Source organism: Poecilia mexicana, unplaced genomic scaffold, assembly GCF_051168715.1.
Source record: "Poecilia mexicana isolate PSO_F unplaced genomic scaffold, ASM5116871v1 scaffold_23, whole genome shotgun sequence".
NCBI classification, from domain to species: Eukaryota; Metazoa; Chordata; class Actinopteri; order Cyprinodontiformes; family Poeciliidae; genus Poecilia; species Poecilia mexicana.
This window is the reverse complement of record NW_028263392.1, coordinates 7,777,803-7,784,603: the sequence shown is the minus strand read 5'-3', so window position 1 is coordinate 7,784,603 and position 6,801 is coordinate 7,777,803.

The window sequence follows — 6,801 nt, the reverse complement described above, 5'->3', positions numbered from 1 at the left end:
TCTGCCATTTCCTTTTCGCTCTTGTAATTTGGAACTCTTCATGTGGCTTTGAGCTTCTAAACTTTAATTTCCTCTCGCTTTTGTCGAGTTACTGGCATAATTCCCCGTTTTCATACTTGTACTATCGAAGCTATCCTTTAAAGAGCCAAGAACATATTCTTTGTTAGAAGCAGCCAATTTGTTGACTTGATCATCTATCACACGATTTTCTTATGTTGGCAAATATATTGGTTCTGAAAAGTGCGCGGAGATGTAATGATGTAACGTTTTGAAAAGTCGTGAAAACCAAAACCATATTGTGCCAGAAATGAGATAATTGCCTCTTGTCCTTATTTCAATAATAAATTATGAAGATATTTATATTTAACAGACTAGACTGTCTCACAAACGTAAAAAAAAACAAAAAAACACGAATTCCTTCCACGGTTTGAATCTGAAAATGAAATATTTTCGGCTCAGACCCGTTCCCCTTTAAACTGGTTTCGCTACAGATTATCTCATACTGGCATCGCTGTTCCTTCAATCTTTGTGTCTCATTAAGTTCACAGGCTGACCTCTGACCCCGTGGCTGCTGAAGCGCTACAAGGACTGCTCGTCCGGGGTGTAACACGGAGCCAAGGCACACACTGAAAGTGAGATAGTTATCATTTCCAAAGCGTCCAGATGATGGATTGGGATCACAAGTAGGCGATACCCCGGAAACTGGGCAATCAATACGGGTAGTAAAAACCGCTATCTACTCAGGTCTTTAAAAATACTTCTGACTGCCGTGTCTTTGATTTTTTTTTTGCACCTCAGAGTCTGATAATCCACTTGCCAACCGACTAGAAACTCCAGTGTGTGTGGCCACCGTGGTGGCGGCCGCGTCTGAGTGCGTGATGTGTGAAATTCCTCCCATACCAGACGATCACGCAGACTGGAAGAGACGGAAAGAGAGGAAAGAAAAAAAAAAAGGGAGCCAGAGCTGGAGACTTTTAAGTTTAGTCACAAGTCTTATCCAATGAAACGGCAGGGCTCTGTTCATATTCCCTGCCTTCTGAACGCACAATATTTAAACGGAAGAAGGGGTTCAAAACGACGGTCTGATTCATCTTCTTAGAGATATTCCTGAGTTTTATGTCGAATGGCCCATGAGTCCATCTCAAACCAAATTACGATTTGATCTGCAGAATCAAGAAATCTCTTAAATAGAAACTTTCTGGCCACATGAAGCAACGAGATCGCACATGTGCCAAAACATCCCCCCCAAAAAACCCGATTTCCATGACGGACAGCCCTAACCTGGACATTACTCATGAGGGCTGACCCTATCTGATTGTGCTCTGAAGGAGTCATTTCATTCGGCCAATCAATCACCCGAAGCTGCAGAAGAGATTTTGTAATGTGATAGATATGACTTTTCTTTATACATTTACTTTAGGGCACACTGAGTGTGTTATTCAGATTGGGAGTTCTGCTTTTGTCTCGTTTCCAGAGTCTTGGGAAAATACTCTTTGGAGAAAAGAGACCAAAGTTGGACTTTTGGTACAGAGTGCGTCCCTTAAAAACTAACTAATCTTCCAGTTATATTATGGTGGTGATGGTATGGGGCTCCAGTGCTGCCTTATGTTTTAATAATTAAAAAGAATTATGCTCTCAAGCAAAATTGTGAATGAGAATATCTCATTAAGATACAGAGTTTTGCAGCAGAACAATAATCTAAAGTACACCAGCAACTCTACATCTGCTGGTGGTTCATAAAAAGAAAAAAAAAAGAAAAAGAAACTATATGAAGGTTTTGGACTAGACCACAAGAAGTCCAGACTTAGACTCTTCTGAAATCTTGTTGGATAGCATTAAACATTCATTCCAGCTTCAAACCCTCAATGTGGTTGAGTTAAAACAATACTGGTAGGAAATGTGGAAATGTGTCATAAGCGCTTAAAAATGCTTTTTATAATTCAATATGCCATATGTACCACAGCAAGTCAAGCGATTAAATCAAGAATTTATCAAAGTAGGCCTTTAAAGATTTTCAGGAAGATTACATTTCAACACTATATACAATATAATTTATATATTGACATATTATTTAAGTCAATGTGGACATTTTTTTTCTTTTTCTTTTTTAAGAAACTCACAAAATACCAAGAAATCAAACAGGCATCTCAAAGCAATGACAGACTGCAGTCATTAAAGCAAAGACAAAATGAGAAAAACTCCTTCTATCTTCACCTGTTTATTTTCTTACTTCACGGTGAAACGAGAAAACTAATTACCGCAGAATAAGAGCAGGAAAAAAAAAAATCTGCAAAACATCTTGCGAACAACAAATTCTGGCCCCCCGAACTCACGCACGCACATCTGCACGCGCTCCTCGGCAGCCAGATTTATAGCATCCTCCGACATGAGGGAGACGGATGGCGGCGCATAGTTGCGTGAGCGGGAAGACGAACGGCGAAGTTATAAAGCAGAGCGCAGAGGGCACGGGTGACATTGTAAGTCTTATCCAGGCCCGCTACGTGCTCGTTGCGGCGTAACAGGAATCAGATGCCGCTTCGGCTTTGTTGTCGTACCACCATCGCTTTCATGAGCATAGAATGTTTTTGCTCCTCATTTGCTCCAGGCGAAAGGTTTGTGCATCGCTGCCTGCGCTGATGAACTTGATGACTTGCAGTTAGAAACTAAAACAAAAGTACATTAAGAACAACAACAACAAGGTATTGCCTTATTGCTTTGCCTCCTCGGAAAGCCTCCATTACTGTTATGGTAACAGAGTCGAGTGGAAGTCAAAACTGTTCTTCTCATCAACAACAACAAAACAAAAAAAACAGAAGCTTTGTGTCTTCTGGTGTGCCGTGCTTAAACGCTGCCAGACTTCCCTTTATTGATTTAAAACGCTCACAGGTATTCAGCTCACTTTTATGGGTTTGTCTTATAAAAACTACATCCTCCTTCCACTGCATGGAAAACCACCTCTTAAATCACGGCAATAAAAAGCTCACTGTCGTCTTTGCAGTGTTTCCCATTATTTCTCTAGCATGGATTTTTTTTTTTTACATTTCCCTTACCACTAATGGGCTCATCTTTAAGTTGCATTATGTCATGTTCTCTGTTTCTTTTTCTTTTCTTTTTTCTTTTCTTTTTGCACAAATTCAGTTCACAGCCGACCGAGACGAAGAATTACTGCTCTGCAAAGTGTTCTGCAATGAGCCTCTCCACACTTACTCATGGAAGCAGCAGGATGTCTGTGCAAAGTTTTTTTTTTTTTTTTTTTTTTTTTTGTACTGTGAGCCAGGACTTTTGGCGGGAAAAAAATAGAAGAACGAAACACCATCCAACTTCTACAATATTCAGTTATTGTTCGTTTTTTGTGATTTTTACGTGTTCTACAGTGTAATATTTAACATGCACCGTCTATTATTAGTTGTGTATGAAATGAACTTCAAAGCAGATTTCCTGGAGCCCCTTTGCAGGAACACTTCCCACAAGCATCTGTTGAACAGTGTGTTCACACTGTAATTAACACCGCCCTCAAATTTTTTTCCTCGTCTTTTCTTTTTTTTTTCATGCACTATAATCGGATAGAAACATTTATTCCACTGTACCTTTGCACATTTTATAGAATAATGTATATTTCCCCCCACAATGAACAGCCAGTTTATTCTTTTATCCATCATTTTTCATAAAGCCTTTCCCGAATTAGAATAAAGGTGGTCAATGTTTTTCCTTTTGTTTTTGCAAGAATAAGTAGAACATTTCAAATGGTAAGAATGAACTATATCTAGACATAAACATACACGTGAAGAGCACGTAATATATTGAACTGATAAGAGTAACTGAAAGGGAATAATCTCACACTCTAAAGAATAATCTAGAGCAACTAGTCAGAAAGGGGAACACTAGAATAAAGACAGAAACAACTGATATTGTAAAAAAAAAAAAAAACCCACGAAGAAAGCCATAACAAAAAAAATCATAAGCCATAAAACCCAAACACCCAAAAATCGTGACAGGATGCTGACAAACTGTCTCCTATTCATGCCGTTAGGATTTTCATGCCCTGAATGCCTGAGATTTTACCCCATAAACATACTTTCTAGATCCAGGAGTGTGTGTTTTATTTTTCCTATGACAAATAAAAAGGTCTTGGAAAATTCAGCTCCTGGTTTCTGGTAAGAAATGTACTTTACTTGTACATTAGCAAGAATCTTCAAACCCTCTTCTTAAGCTAGAGTACTGGAATCAGTATTAAGCAACATTTTTCTCTCTCTCGCATCAAACTTTTAACACATCAAACTCTTAATACAAGGTTTCAAACGGCAGTCCTCAAGACCCTTAAACTCGTCTAAATAAAGAAATAGCTCTGCTTTGTTCCTTTTCACTCACCACACAGCCTTTATTTGGAAAAACTGGAAAGTTAATTACATAGAAAATGAAGCACCCTTAGACATCTCAACCAGAAACATATGCTCTTATCAAAAGAAATTCAGGAGTTTATATGTAAATCTCATTCTGGAATGTTTATGAGGCGTATTTCTGCAGCTTTGGGACTTTAGTGAACCACAGTGACACAGTCATTACCCACAATTGACAAAAACATGCAACACTGGTGAACAAGATCCCCAACCAAAGGCCATTTTATAAAAGCGAAAATATTTCTTGCTTCCACCGTGTAAGAACTGCAACACTGCAAAACATTATTTCGCGTCCACAGCAGATCGTTCTCCCTTCGCACTTCTGAGCTGGCGTGAGTAATTTAGAGTCTACAGAGGTGAGGAAATGCCTGCCAGGAAGATCGTATCAGTCCATACCTGCAGATTTGCAATAGAGCCTGTCCCAAACTATTAGCCAATTATCTTTCTCTGTCTCTATTTTGTCTGAGTTTCTCTCTCTCTTGCAGAGTGATCTCAAAATGATTTGCTCCTCTCTTTGCACCCCCCCATCCCTTGCTTTTTCCAAAGAAGAAAGCCGTCAGCTCTCACCCGTGCCGTAATTCAGTTGACTGCAAGGTCAAGCTGGTCCGTCAGCCCAGAGCTACATTTCACCTCCTGGCAAAGACCGAGCTCTCTAATCTATTCGCAATCTCCCAGAAAGCCACCGCTTACCCTTTCCAATCTCTCGAGATGGCATCCAGAATTTCTGAAATGTTGCGATGCCCTGACAGACAACTGAGGCAGTTTAATGGTTTCATAATCACTTAAAAATGAAGCTGGCCTTCATTATCCCTGATTAACGGACTTTTTGACCACGGGAGCTGAGTCACAGTGACCTGGCTCAGGCTGGCTAGCCTGTAATTAACTGCAAAGGGAGTCATGGACATCTCATATCAGCAAATCACAGAGATAATAGCAACGTTCGCAACATTACGGACACAGAGATAGCGCTGTATTTGTCTGGAATGTGGCACCGGCCCAGATAAGACAACTAAGCCAGCTGCTAATGGCATCTGAATCTCTACCTCCTTTCTTTCTCTCAATAAAATACCTTCTACTTCAATCCAGCATTTTAATTTTATGCATCAATTTCCTCCCTTATGCTTTTACTCTTTCATTGCCACAATGTCGTGCTTCTCATACTTCTCCCATTTCTGCAAAGGGAGATTAAAAACTGTCGTTTACAGTGCAGAATCTGAGCAGCATTTCATGAGGGCGCGAGCTGCCAGCGGTGCAGGCCGACGCCACTGCAACCAGCCCTTACGCACCGAGATGAAAATGTACCGTGCTGTCACAGATTACCTGCGATAACATTAGAACTGTCGGGGCTTGTTGCAGAACAACATCCGTGGGTAGCGGAGGTCAGTCCAAAAAGTGTTGTCGCTGATACCTCTGCGTGTTTTTTCGCGAGTGTGGAATTGCACGGACCTGGGACCGGTACCCACAGTTGGAGAGAGCACATGGTGTTGGGGGGAAAACAGAAGCAAATCCTTGTTAAGCAGACCACATCCTCCTCGCCCTAAAGTCCTACATGTATAAATACTGGAGGCTAGAGTAGGGGGTGGGAATATTTATTACAGGGACAGCGAGAGATGATAAGCGCGAACATCCGTGGGAACAAAATGCTAAATATTATTTGAACAGGATTTACATTTTCCTATGCAATCCTTAGCCACTTATGGCCTGGTTAATTAGTATTTGACAACATGACTTGTAAAGCCTCCAAATGTACCCGGTCTTTATAGCGGACTGTGAGAATGGCGCTCAAACTCTAACACCGGTGCCAAGTTACAAAAATAGCGACAGCAGTCTAGACTTAACCCCGTTTTTTTTTTTTTTTTTTTGCTCAAAAACCGTTACAACCAAACAGCTGAGGGGAAACATCAGAGCAGGTGTTTAACCTTTCACACGTTCTCTGCGTTTCCTACGTAAAAAATAATCTGCTCTCAGCCAGGAAATCTTCTTGAAGACCATCAACAACACATTGTTGCTCTCGAGCCAAAAAAAAAAAAAAAGAAAGAAAGAAAGAGCAGACATCAAAGTGTTTGCAGGGACAACATCCCGGACCAGCATCCAACTATTCATTTTGACTGAGTTGTGTTTGGTTGCTAAAGTCAGCAAGCAAAGCCAGAAGCAGCAATTGCAAAGAGGCTCAAATTCCCGTTCTGGCTGAGGTTTACATGTGCACAGCTGTGTATTGACACGGGTTTATGGCGCTCTTTGTGCATGCAAAACATCTTCTACGACTCGAAGGTTTGACCAAACCGTGAGCCAAGACTAAAACGAGTCCAGGTTAAACCTTGGTTTGGCGATGGCTGGAAACTGTGTGCCAACATACTAAAGCCCGAGCGCCTTTCATGAAATTCCAGCATCTACTTAAAAACTT